The 14,354-nt window shown below is 41.6% G+C and overlaps 1 protein-coding gene across 5 annotated transcripts in view; it reads left to right on the forward strand.

The window, feature by feature from the left end:
• Positions 1-582: 582 nt before the first annotated feature.
• CSDC2 (cold shock domain containing C2) overlaps positions 583-14,354 on the forward strand; it is a 29,388-nt gene continuing 15,616 nt past the window's right edge. For 2 of the 5 annotated variants that reach the window (XM_089523714.1, XM_089523716.1), the window contains exon 1: positions 583-787. The gene's annotated coding sequence lies outside the window, so the exon portion shown is untranslated. Of the gene's footprint in view, positions 788-1,690; positions 1,794-7,509; positions 7,539-11,101; positions 11,176-14,354 lie in introns of those variants that run through there. The other 3 variants (XM_089523715.1, XM_089523718.1, XM_089523717.1) reach the window with 3 other exon arrangements.

Genomic DNA, 14,354 nt, shown 5'->3' on the forward strand with positions numbered 1-14,354 from the left:
TACAAGATCTCTCTAGGTGTGTGTGTGTGTGTGTGTGTGTGTGGTGAAAAGCAAGAGTTTAATCTGCCCTGGAAGCACTGACCCTCTTCTACTCTCTTATCCATCCAGCCTTCCATATGAGCACAAATAGCTATTGTTTTCCTTTCTTTGTCCTTTATTAAATGCCCCTAAATTTTACCCTCAACTTATCCACGGGTCATATCAAAATCCATAATTTTGGCCCCAAAACCTGCCTTTCACTTATATATGAGCTTGGCATATAGTTGAGTATATATGGTAATCTCTTCAGCATTTTAAAGGGAGACAGGCGAAGATCATAGCCTCTCTCTGCAAAAGGACAAATAAATGTTTGGGGAGCAGTGGTGTCACCCCGCTTAGGCTGTCACCCAGTGGGGCCTGCACCCCCAAGTGTTGCCCCTGCTTTCGGCCATGCCCCTGCTGCCTTGCTCCCCCTTTGCCCAGCCCAGTGGGTCTCTTTAAGGCTGGGCCAGGAGTTGGAGGCATCCCCATCCCTCCCACCTGCCTCCTTTCTCCCTCCCTTGACGTCAGGAGCTCAAAAGGAGGGTGGTTGGGCAGGAGAAGAGAAGAGAAGAGGAGGGTCTTTCTTGGAAACCCCTCAGAAGGGCTGCTGCTAGTAGCCCAGAGGGAGGGAAGGAGAAAGGAGGGGAGGAGTGCTAAAAAGGAGGAGAAGGAAAAGAAGAAGAGGGAGCAAGAGAGGAAGGAAAAGAAGGAAAGGCAGAGCAAAAGGCAGGGAGCCTTGAAGCCAGGACTGCTGTTTCCCCACAAGGTGAGGGGCTTGCCTTTCTTTCTCTGAGGAGGAGGAGGAAAGAGGGATGCTTTGTCAAAGGGAGGAGGAGAGGAAGAAGAAAAGGATGGAGGAGCCAGGGAGGGAATGCCCTGGAAAGGTGGTGGAGCTGGGTGCCTGTATTATTATTATCATTATTTCTTATATCCCACCTTCCTCCCAATATTATTATTATTATTATTATTATTATTATTATTCATTGAACTCTCTGTTTCTTATGGCTCTTGTTTTTTGGGGAGGGGGGCGACCCGCATTTCTCTAGTGTCCAGAGGGGTGTCCTCCCCACCAAGGAAGACAAGGCACTGCGAAATGGAGGACCTTCCAGGAAAAATGGAGGACGTGACCTACACTACCCCACCCAAAAAACAACAATAACCAAACACCACTCCTGTCAATGTAAAGGCATCCTTCTTAGCCATGCCTGCTCAAAATGGAGGCCCTTCCTTTGGGAATGCCCCCTGGGCAGAAAGGTGGGACTGTAGGCAGGGTGACCACCGGATTGCCATGACAGCAAAGGAGGACAAAGCCCCGCCAAATGGAGAGAAAAACAAAATAATATAGGATAAATGACCAAATAAAATCTTTTTAAAAACACATACACACACACACACACACACTACTATAAATAATAAATCTATGCTTCTTAGTCCTGCTCCAAATGGAGGACATTTTGGGATTCCTCCTGGATAGAAGGTTGAAATGGAGGACAGATCCTGGAAATGGAGGGCACCTAGTTCTCCCGAATGTAGGACAGGTCCTGGGAAAGGAGGGTCATTTGAGCTGTGTGTGAATGGCTGCTTGGAGGGTTTGGCAGGGAGGGGGGTCTGTCTGTCTGTTGGAGGCTGGCAGGCATCATTGGGGCTTCCTTTCTGGTCCTCCAGTGTAAGTGACAGTGTGCCCTTCCCTTCCCATAACATCCATCCAACTCAGGAGCAAAGGAAAGGGGCTTTCAATCGGTTTAGGATTCAGTTATTTTGCCTCTGAGAAGGTAAGGGGGATAAGGGTGCAAGGAAAGGAGGGATGAAAGGGGGAAAGATCCTAAAACGATAGTCTGATGTATTTTTAACTATTTCAATCTGTATTTTGATTAGTTATTTTTCCTTTGGTGACAAGGATGGGGGATTATTTTTTGTGGATTTGCTTTTACTATGTATTTTGTTGTATTAATTGCACTTCTGTAACCCGCCTCGATCTGGAGGGAGAGGCAGGATATAAATAAATAGTTACCATTCCTACTTTAGTATTCCTATTATGTATAATATAGTATACACACAAACAAAAATCCATCAGTGATACCTTTAATAGAAAACCAAAATGCACAATATACTTCTTGAAAGCTTTCGAAGCTTCCTGGGCTTCTTCATCATAAAGATATGACTGATGGATTTTTGTTTGTATCTGTTAAATGGCCAACACAGCTACCTCTGTGTGTTTATAGTGTGTATACATAAATATATAATATAGTACTGTATATTATAAGGAATATAATATAGTGATAGGATTCCTATTAATAAAAAAACCCATTCAGGTTGATCAATCACAATCCAGCATTGTGAGATGCATTCTGGTTTTTGGAAGTGCTGTCTAAAGACTCCTCAATTGCATTGGTCCTCCTAGAAAACCTTCCCCTAACCCCCAACAGCCTTCCAGGTGTGTTGGACTACATCTCCCGTAAGCCTCTAGCAAGGGGCACCAGGATGGGTAAGGTTGTACTACTAGGCTGTGTTTTGATCATAAACCTGCCGCCAGATGCCTTGTTTCCGAGTCTCAAGAATGCTTTTGTGTTCAGATCCAAAAATGGCACTCATATCTATTGAAATAATCAGGCGGTTGTAAATGTAGCTGCCGCATCTGAGATCTTAAGCATTAGATGTCCTGTTCCTAGAAAAATAATGGAATTTTCAAATAATATAGTTCACTTTTATTTTGACACATGTCCTTCTTCTTAGAGTTGCTCAAAACTGAGAATGCTTTTGCCTTGAGCTCCAAAAATGGCACTCATTATCTCATTGAAATAATCAGGCAGTTTATTTGTGTAGCTGCTGAATCGGAGATCTTTCTCAAACGTGAGACGCCCTGTTCCTAGGAAATTAATGGAGGTTTCAAATCATATAGTCCATCCATCTCTATTTTGACATATTCCCTTCTTCTTGGAGTTGTTCAAAACTGGGAAGGGTTCCTTTAAAACATCCCTGTTGGGGAATTTATTCATGCTCTCATCACCTTGTTGTTGCCAGTCTGGGAAAAGGAATAAAGGGGCTATTATAATCTCATGGTCAATGCTGTTACCCAATCTGGTGTCCTCTAGTTGCTTTAGATTAGTTATCTAACTAGTGCCGCGCAAATTGTTGGTGGCCAGGGATGGGGGGAGTTGTACTCCAAAATATCTGGAAGCCAGAATGCTCACTTACAGTTTTTTTAAAAAAAGGCTAGGTACAAGTTTTGATCCTCTAAGGAGTATGGTGTAATATGTCAACTGGAGTAAGGGCATAAGACCTTCATATCTTTGGTTTATTTTAAATACAGACCGTCCTCCATATCCACTGATTTTTTTATCCATGGATTCAAGTGTCCACAAAATATTTTAAAACTATAGAAATTCTAAAAAGAAACCTTGATTTTACCATTTTATATAAGGGACACAATTTTACTGTGCCATTGTGTTTAATGGGATTTGAACATCCATGGATTTTGGTATCCTTGGGGGATCCTGGAACCAAAGCCCAGCGGATACCAAATGCCCACTGTATTAGTGTGTGGGCTATAGACCATTAAGGCAACCAGTGACAGTTTTAGTTCTCAGATAGTGACGTTCATAACAGTTGTTTTTAAGCATGACTGTTTAAGAAAAACATATTAGTGATAATAATATTGAAAGAAATCATTGCTCAGACAATATGTTTTTACTCAATCATCTGTATTGTCCACATGTGTGATCAAGAGGTGTGTAAATGCTGTCTATGTCATGGGTGGCTGAGCTTTGTTCAGGGTTCCTGATCCTGTGTATAGTTTGCACATTCATAAGAACTGTAAAATCTTGTCAATAGACTCTAGTGCATTGGGCCCCAGCTTAGTGTTCCCAGATGTTGTTGGATTTCAGCTCTCCAAAGTCCCACCCAGTATGACAAATGGAATCTGGGAACCTAGGACTTGTAGTGCAACAGTACTTGAGGACCCAAGGTTGGGAACTGCTGCTTTAGTTAAGCTATGTAAATTGGAGTTGGGGTGAGGGTTGTGCTTTGCTTCAGTATACAGGGGAGAGCCTGATTTGTAGATCAGTCTCTCTGCCACAGTGTTACCCGTATGTGCAATTTTGGCAGCCAACCTGCTTAAGTAGGACCCTGGTATTTTTGTCAAAGCAGTATTGTCTGTCTTGAATTTTGGGGCTGATCTATTTCTGGAGCTCTGTAGACCTGAAAACATCTTTTATATGTTCTCTAGACTAATTTGGGTGGGAGTATGTGTGCACTATTTATAGGCGTATGTGTATATTTGGAGCAGTCTGGTGCAGAGAAACAGATTCTACAAAAGTGCTTGATACACCTTTTTAAAAAAACTAGTTATTTTAATACAAATACCAAGTGTCCTCTCCACTTTTTCTCACCCTTCCTTGCTTAACTATAGGATGTCTTTCATAGAATATTAAAAAGCCTGTGAGAATACTGAAAATCTGAATGTGTAAATTAGACAGGAACAGGCATTGGGAAAAGCAAAATCAATTTCCACTTGGAAATGTAATTGGGGAGAACTCATTAACCTTTTGAAAGGAAAGCAGGAATGTTTGGCAGAGGGGTGGTTCTCTTTAAAGCTTTGTTTGGTAGGTATGTACACTCTCCTTGCTTTAGAAGGACTGATTCACTGATTGAATGAACTTGCACCTTTGTTCAGATAAGCATTGGAAGACCCAAGATATGTGTATGTGTGTGTGTGCTAGCAATTTAGTCCTCTTTGGTCTGACAAGGCATTTCAGATATGTAAAAGGAGAATTATGAGATTTAACAACAAGGAGCTGGGAAGAAAAGAAGGGATTGGTGTGTGGGGCAGCTTATGTAAATTAAATATGCATGTGAGTAGAATAGCTAAAAATGCCATCTGAGACATTTGCTCTGTCTGCTGCAATGGAGGCAGGGTTGAGGAAAGTCAGGTACTATTCTCTTTGTAGGCACTGTCTTATTACTGGAAGTGGAGAGGTGAAGCTTGTTCAGTGAGCAGCCTGCTCTATAACTGATGTGGCTGATTTGTGACAAAAATAAAAAGAGATATCCACACAGGTTTTTAAAAAAAATATATCACTAATTCCCACCAAGAGAGAAGACCCCCCCCTCAGCAGTTGATAATGATGAATAACACAGGAGGAATTTAGCATGAATGGTACAGCCTAAACTTGATTCTATGTGGAATTGTTGTTCTAGGAACTGTGTATGTGTGTGAGTGTATAGACTCATGCCTGCAGGCTCAAAATCCATGCATTGTTCGCATTATCTAAATGAAGTCTGTGCATACAAGGTGTACACACTCTGTGTGGGGCAGGATCCATATTTTGTGTGCTGCTCAAAGGGTCTTCTAAACATGCCTACTATGCATGTGCAATGAACAGAGTTTATGGTATGATCTGCTCCCTGCTTCATGCAATGATTGTTTACAGCAGGGGCAGGGATGTGTGGATGACTACTAGATGTTTCTGAACTGCAATCCCAATCAGCCCTACCCACCATAGCCAGTGGCAAGGGATGATAGAAGATGCTACTCATGGACATCTGGAGAGCTACATCTTGCTTATCCAGGCATGTGGAGTTGTTATTTAAGTAGTGCATTGGTTTCCCAAAAATTTAACAGCATTCTCTGGTGGACATGGTGATCTGCTGAATGCCTTCTACTTTGTCCACTAGATTAAAAAAATAGCCTATGTATTTGAGCCCAGGTAGATGGTCATTTTATTATCTATCTATTCTATCACATGTTTGCATTTTGTGTGTGTGGTGAATTTCTCCTCACCACTTGGCAGAATGAGCAGGATAGTGTACCTCCTGGGGCTATGCTCAGTGCAGGCATTGTCTGTATTGGCTCACTGTCCTTTCTTCACAGATGAGTATGTTTCATTGGCATTTTGCATTAAGAAAACCTTTTAAAATGTCTTTAAATAATTTTATAGCCTATTTAAAAGGGTTTGTGCTTGTTTTTCCCATAGTCTGCTGTGATGCAAGTGAAGTTACTTGCAACTCTGTTTGGCCCTAATCTACATGAATAAAAAAATTGCATTGATGAGTTCTGGAATATTATCTGAACCCAAGAGTGTAAATTGGGATTAAAATGATGCATGTCCATAGGAGTGTTTGTGGGTGTTGTATGCAGGCTATTTCTCAATACCCAAATACTTAGAACCAAAAATGTATGTTCATGTGATGTAATACATTAGCATTGACTAGCTGATAGCCCTCATTCTCATAATCAGCATAATTTTCATGTTTTACAAATATTTGTTTGTTGTTGTGTGCCTTTCAGTTGCTTCTGACCTATGGCAATCTAAAACAAACCTGTCATGGGATTTTCTTTGCACGTTTCTTCAGATGGAGTTTGCCCTTGCCATCCTCTGAAGCTGAGAGATTGTGACTTGCCCCAATGCTCAAACTAGCTCTCTTCTACAAATATTACTATTGTTATTTCCAGCAGAAAACAAAACAAAGACTTAGTATGAGTACAAAAAGTTGGGAAATAGACATAAACCCCCAAAGGAAAACAGCTGCTTTTATTTATCTGAAGGAAGACCAAGCGCTAATTTTAGGATACGTTTCCACACTAATTACAAAATCACCTCTGCAGTGCTGAGGGAAGTGTCCCTCAGTGTAGAGCCATCCTTTGTGTCAACTACTCTGTTCATAATTAGAGCCTATTGTCTGGATGTTGCAGTGGTCTTTACAAACAAATTTCCCACCGGTACACCTTCTACTTGTTTTCTCACCCTCTACTACAAGAGGATGTATGGGGTTTATCACATGGGAGGCATCCCATGCAGAAATGGGATTTAACTCCCCTTCCCCCCAAAAAGCCTAAGAAGACACAAAAATGCAGCTGATCTTCAGACACGTCATTAAACCGGCTAGAAAGTCGACAAAACATGATTCTTTTTACTTTTGGGTTTTTCCGGAAGTAAAAAGAATGGCATTTTGTCTACTTTCTAGCTGGGTTAATGTTGTATTAATGCACATTAACAGTGACATCATCTCAAAATTAATTGCGCTTTTGTGTTTTTTCTATTTTCCATTTTCTGTCTGGGTTAATGTTGGGTTAACCAGGATGTTGTCTGCTAATAAATCCGCTTTCGTGGTTTTTTTCCACTTTAAATCCTGTTTTTGCAGGGAATCTCTCCTGTGTGATAACTCCCTATATCTTGTTTTGTCAATTAGTGCAAATATATGATACGTCTGTGGCTAGCAAACCTGCTACTTCTAAGCTGGTGAAAATTAACATTTGCCTCTGCATTTTTCGAATGTGGAAATATGGTTCAACCAGTGTTGTTGTCAACTTTGCCTGTCAATGGCAACTCCATGAATTTTATAGGGTTTACTTAGGTAAGGAATACTTAGAGGTGGTTTGCCAGTTCTGTCCTTTGAAATATAACCTACAGTGCTTGGTATTTGTTGGTGGTCTCACATCCAAGTACTAACCAGGGGTGACCCTGCTTAGCTTCCAAGATCAGAAAAGATCTGGTGCCTTCAGGGTGTTTAGGCCTAAGGTAGTTCTCTTTTTCTCTTTACATTCTGGATTTTATCACATGGGGGAAATCAGGGGTTTAAAAAGGCATTTTCCCAGGACATTTATGTGATTGCGAGAAAGATTTTTCCATGATGTCAAGATTAAAGAGAACTTATCCTAGGAAGAACTAGGAATGTTCCAGCAATGAATAATTCATGTGGAAATCCCATGAATGATTTGTTACTGGAGCATTCCTGGTTCCTCCCGGGGATAAGTCCTCTTTAATCACTATGTGTGGGAAAACCTTTTGATCATGCAAATGTCTCAGAAATCCCTGATCTCCCCCCCCCCAGATTTCCCCCCACAGGATAAAGTCCTCTGAAAGGAGCTACTGAATCCAGAGTAGTATACTGATTTGAGCACTGGGCTATAGTCCAGAGATCTTGAATCTCTATGCAGCCATGGAAACTCACTGGTTGGCCTTGGGCAAGTCACATTCTTTCAACCTCAGAAGAGGGCAAAAGCAAGCCCCCTCTGAACAAATCTTGGCAAGAAAACCCCACAATACAGGGGTAGGCAACCTTTTAGAGCCGGGGGCCGGGTTGCTGTCCCTCAGACAACTGGGGGGCCGAAGCCAAAAAATAAATAATTAAATAATATATATATATATATATATATATATATACCGGGACAAATTTAGGACAAAATTTTCAAATGGAGGACACATGGAAAAATTTGCTGATTTTTAAAAAAATGTTAATATAAATGCATGTTTCTGAGGCTTCTATAGACAATTGCCCCCCACTTGCCCACTGCTTGCCCCCCTTGCCCGCCTCCTCCTGATAGGCCAAAAGCCCTGGCGGCAATCGGTGGCAGGACCGGGCTGGGGCCGGTCCCAAGGCCTCGCCGGCCCGCATCCAGCCCACGGGCCACAGGTTGCCTACCCCTGCCACAATAGGTTTGCCTTAAGATCACCATATTTCAGAAATGATTTGAAGGCACACAACAACAAAGTATGTAATGCAGCTTCTCAAAGCTCATTTAGCAGTGTTAGCCAAAAGCTTCATATTTGCAAATACCTCTTTTCTCTCCTCTTGACTGCCTTGGGCAAGCCATTTTCTTTCCAACTGCAGGGAGCCAGTTTGGCATATTAGAGTTTTAATCTTGCACTTGAGTGATTCTGTACCCCATGGGTTCGACTCCCCACAAGTGACTCTTGGTTTATCAGTCTTTCTTATCCTGACCTACCTTCAGTGTTTTTCTGAGGATAATATGGCAAGGAATAACAAACCATGTTCACCATTGTGAACTCATTGGAGGAAAGGTAGAATATAAATGTACCAAATAGCCTTCTTGTGTTTTGGGGCTCAAGTCAGAACTTTGAAGGTCTGGATGCTGTTTGGGGAGGGGTGCACATTAAAAAGTAGATTTTACTTTCCTATCAAAAGGCTAAAGCTTGAGAATCCACCACTGAAAACCTTTTGGCAGTAGGTTTGGGATAACTCAATGGGAGTATTACATGCATGGAATTAACTGCAGCAAGATGCAATAAAGTCCAGCTCACTGCCATCAATCTGATTAGATAAACCTATGGAAAATAGATCTTTTTGTGGATGGTAACTATCCATCCACCCACTAGTTTTATCCTTCTGTCTCTGAATAAGAAGGTTCTGTTTTTAGTGGCCGTTGCTCTCATACCATAATGCATTACTTGTGAACTTCACAGGAAACTTTCAGGAATCTTTTCCTTGATTCACTTAGATAAATTCCATCTTAGTTTAGATCACTAAGGTCCAAAACATACTACAGAAATAATCCAGTTTGAGGCCGCTTTAACTGCCCTGGCTCAGTGCTAGGGAATCCTGGGAATTGTTTATTCTGGCACCAGAGCTCTGACAGAAAAGGCTGCATGTCTCACAAAACTACAATTCCTATAATTCCCTGGCATTGGACTACGGCAGTTAAAGTGGTGTCAAACTGGATTATTTCTGCAATGTGTTTTGGACCTCCGGTAGTTCTTTTCTTCTATACACTCTGACCAGAACTACTGAAATTTACTTTACTTCTGGTAGCTCAAGAGTATTTGAGCTGAATTTTGGCCATGGGATGGTGAGCAAATAATAGATCCTTTGAAGGGAAAGTTGAGCCTTTTGCAACCTTCTACTGTAGAAGAATGCAAAAGAGTAAACTTTGCCCTCCAAAGTTATCTGCCATCCCACATTTCTTTTGAATGCCCTATTATAGTAGGGCCTTGATCTTTTCTAGCTGTCTTATTGCAAGACAGTTTGATTCTGAGGGATTAACAGAATAGTTGGGCTGCTGTCTAAAGCTGTAAAGTAGAGCAATTACTGGTGCCAAATTCTATTTTGCATCCTGCTAGTCCTTTGTTTAATCCTTGGGTTATGTATATGCAGTGAAAACCATTCAGATGGATAGAATGACTATCTGTCCCCCAACTTGTAAAAGTAAGTTGGAGTTCTGCCACTTCAAACCTGCTGCCAGACACCCCATACCATTCCTCACAAAACATCATGTTGGATAGCAATGAGGAACTTCAGGAGGTTGCTGAAGTTGAAATGGATTGTTTTTGCCAGAGATGTAAACTGATTTTTACAGAGAGCTTTTGCAATGTTGCACTAGGGTTGCAGGTTGTATAAATCTGCTATGAGACATAGACAGAAATATGGAGTGAATGAAACATTCAATGTTTTATTATTATTGGCATTTGGATGGATTTGAAATGAGGACATGTTGGTGTTATATTACTCAAGGTGTATTGACAGCACAGTTATAGTAGCATGTAGTAGTCATAGTAGACCACAAGCTAAACATGAGTCAGTAGCTAAAAAAGCCAATATGACCCTAGGCTGCATCAATAGGCGTGTAATGTCTTGATCAAGGGGTATAATAGTGCCATTCTGTTCTGCTTTAGTCAGCCTACCCCTGGAAAACTGTGAGCACTTCTGGGCACCACAATTCAACAGGGATATTGACAATCTGCAGTATGTCCAGAGGAGAGTGACCAAAATTGGGAAAGTTCTGGAAACTGTTCCCTATGAGAAATAGTTAGGGAGCTGGATATGTTTAGCAAGGAGAAGAGAAGGTTAAGATGTGACATGATAGCCCTGTTTAAATATTTGAAGGGACTGCCTCTCCCCGTATATTCCGTCCCGCACCCTCAGAACATCTGGGCAGCAATTACTTAGGGTACCAGGGGCTAGGCTTACCTCCACCATGAGGAGGACTTTTTCCATCGCCGCCCCGGCCCTTTGGAACACGCTGCCCACAGAGCTCCGCTCGGCCACCTCCCTGGCCCAATTTAGAAAGGACCTAAAAACCTTTCTATTTCAGTCTGCATTCCCCGAGTAAAGTCCTAACAGACCTCCCTTCCTCTTTAAGAGCAAGAGGATCGGCTAATGGGGCATTTAGTTTATTTTTATTTCACTGTATGTAATTTTATATTAATCTATGTTGTTTACCTGCATTGTTTTTATCTTACTGTAAACCGCCCTGATCTTTGGAAGGTGAGGTATAAAAATAAAAATTTTATTTATTATTATTTATATTGAGAATGGAATGACCTTGTTTTTGCTGCTCCAGAGACTAGGACACAGAGCAATGGATTTAAACTACAAGAAAAGAGATTCCACCTCAACATTTGGAGGAACTCCCTGACAGTAAGAGCTATTTGACAGTGGAACACACTCCATTGGAGAGTGGCAGAGTCTCCTTTGGAGGTTTTTGAACAGAGGCTGGATGGCCATATATCAGGGATGTTTTGATTGTGTATTCCTGCATGGCAGGGGATTGTACTGGATGGCTCTTGTAAATTCTTTCAACTATTCTATGCTAGAACTTTAAAGTCCATGGCTCCAACCTATTATAGAATCCTGAGATTTTGCATTCGTTGAGATAATAGTTATCTGTTAAAAAGTTCTAGTTCAGCATTCAACTTAGAGTACTGTTGCAGAAAATGTACATTGGAACATTACAAATCTCAGGCTGGAATCATTGCAATTAATTGGTACCAAACTGCTACAAATGTATAATGACAATATACTCCTGTTGTGTGCTGACACCTTAAGAGGCAAGGCTCTGGTCTAAGAAGCCTTGAATGATGACCAGTAGTGAATGTTTGCATTTCTTGGCAGAGGTTGATGGGAAGAACATGATTGTGCTTTCAGAGGCAAGATAACCTTCAACCAAGTCTCATATTTCTTAATTTAGATGCTGGTCTGTTTTCTGGGAAGTTTCAATGAAAGTTTTATTTTTAGTGGGCACGTTGATGTATAGTGTTTCTTGTATTCAAAATTGCCCCTTCACAAAAGGAATAATGTGGTCCTCCATATGCAGTTGGACTGCAGCTCCCAGCAGTACTAGCCAGGGTTGCTATGGTGAAGAATGCTGGGAGCTGCATTCCAGCAACATCTGCAGGTCTGCATAATCCCCACCTGTAGCCTAGGACAATAGTGAACACTTTGAAGTTTTACTAATAATGACAACAGTAGACCTGCAGTCCACTTGTGTTAATACTGACATGGCCACACTGGCATTGTGACAGGATTAACACCCCAAATGGTCTGGATTGGCACTCTGCCCCTCAAGTTAATTGCCCAACCACAGCCTAGAATGTTAAAAAACAACAACAGTGTATTATTCCTGGCACTGAATGCTGAAACATCAACATATCCTACTGGTTTTATTCCTTACTACAGGGGTAGGCAACTGTTAGCATTTAGGAGGTCACAGTGGGTCTGTCAGGGGACATTGCAGGGCTGGACCTAAATATCCTGCTGTTTCCCCCTCCCACAGGATTTAGGGGGTGTCACAGCACATTTTTGGCCCTTTTTTACCAGACTAGGCTCAGGAAAAGACTTATCTCCAACAAGAAGTGTGTTAGAAATGGCCTTCTCCCCCTCAATGCATTGAAATTGCCCCCATCCCACATGGTTTTTTTGGGGGTGTCTTTGGATCATAAAATGTTGGTGGGTCCTGGGGTCCAAAAATTATGACACTTTTCCCATCCCTCCCTTACATCCTGTTTACATAGGGCCTGTTTAGGTAGCCAAGACAAGCTTAGAGTTCATGAGTTTCACAGCTTGGGTTCTGAGCAGTTCTGTTATGGAGCCTGGGCTTGCAGTGCTATGCACTGGTGTGCATATGTGCCTTCATGTTGCCTGTTGACTTATGATGAACTTGTGAATTTCATAGGCTTTTCATAGACAAGGAATACTCAGAGGTGAGTTTTAGAATAGAATAGAATCATAGAATAATAGAGCTGGAAAAGACCAGTTCCTTCCTTTGAGATCTGGTGTCTTTAGGGCAATAGTTCCCAACCTTCGATCCTCCATTTATGTTGGACTTCACATCTCAGGAGTCCCAACCAACCTGGCCAACAGTGAGAATTATGGGAACTGGAGACCAGAACATCTGAAGGACCAAAGGTTGGGAACCACTGCTTTAGGGTATTTAGGCTATGTACCCTTCAATTAAAAAGATAAGAGTGATATCATCTGCTGTCTATCTCAGGCTTCCATGTTCTCTCAAATTTTCAATTCAACCCCTCAGAGCAGATGGAGGAGGGTATATGTGGATTTCCCCAGCAACAACAAATTGTTGTGAACTATCTCTATTACAGATTGAGTCTCCCTTACCTGAAATGCCTAAAACTAGAAGTGTTTTGGATTTTGGAATATATGCATATACATAATGAGATATCTTGAAGATATGACCCAAGATTATAAACATGAAGTTCATTTATGTTTTGTATACACCTTATAAAGTTATACACGATGGCTCAGTGGTTAAGACACTGACTCTGATGATTGCAAGATTGGCAGGTCAGCAGTTTAAGGCCCAAGTGCCACATGATGGAATGAGCTCCCATCACTAGTCCCAGCTTCTGCCAACCTATCAGTAGACGTAGATAAACAGGTACCGCTTTGGTGGAAGGTAACAGCGTTCTATGCAGTCAAGCTGGCCATATGATCACAGAGTCATCTTTGAGAATGCTGGCTCTTTGGCTTAGTAATGGAGATGAGCACCGCCCCTTACAGTCAGACACGACTTGACAACCTTGTCAGAGTGAAAACTTTTACCTTTACCTTTATAAACTTTATACACATGACCTGAAGGTAATTTTTACACAATATTTTTTAAAATTGTGCATGACAGTGTACAGTTTGTGTACACTGAACTATCAGAAAGCAAAGATGTCACTATCTCAGCCACCCATGTGGATAATTTTGGATTTAGGAGTATTTCAGATTTTGTCATTCTGGATAAGGGATACTCAACCTCTATAGTGTAAAATATTTTGGTGTAGCCATTGGAGAGCTTGGGCCTGAAAGCATATTAAAATAGTAGAGCCAGTTCATTGCTGTGGAACTGCAGAGCTGCCTGCATTTTGGCTGTTTTTCTTTTGAAGTGTGGTGATGGGGTCTTCCGTAAGGGCACCCTTCAAAACCTGTTACTACACCTTTGATGTGGCATGCTTCTAAGGAGCTTTGGCTGCTTGCATTTAATGTCTGGGGTTATATAAACACATGTTCATTAGAGAAGCAATGAATGTAAATAGGTGAGGGTTGCTAAGCAAAAAGTCTGATTATTTTTCAAGGGCTTAAATTCTACCCTGTCCATCTCATCATCCCCCCTTTTTTGCTTATGCTGCTAGCTTAGATTGATGCCTCTGGAGAGATGTTTTTTCTCTTATCTTCTTTCCCCAGGATGACTGCTTTTCCTGTGTCTCCTCTCCCTGCTCTTAACAGCACAGTGCCTGTAACTTCATACTGTGTTTCACTGCAGGGGCCACAGGGAAGCAAGCAGTAGAGTTGATGACATGAGGTCACTGGCAAAA

The sequence above is a fragment of the Sceloporus occidentalis genome, unplaced genomic scaffold, assembly GCF_023333645.1.
Source record: "Sceloporus occidentalis isolate IW3139 unplaced genomic scaffold, rSceOcc1.0.p SCAF_5, whole genome shotgun sequence".
NCBI lineage: Eukaryota > Metazoa > Chordata > Lepidosauria > Squamata > Phrynosomatidae > Sceloporus > Sceloporus occidentalis.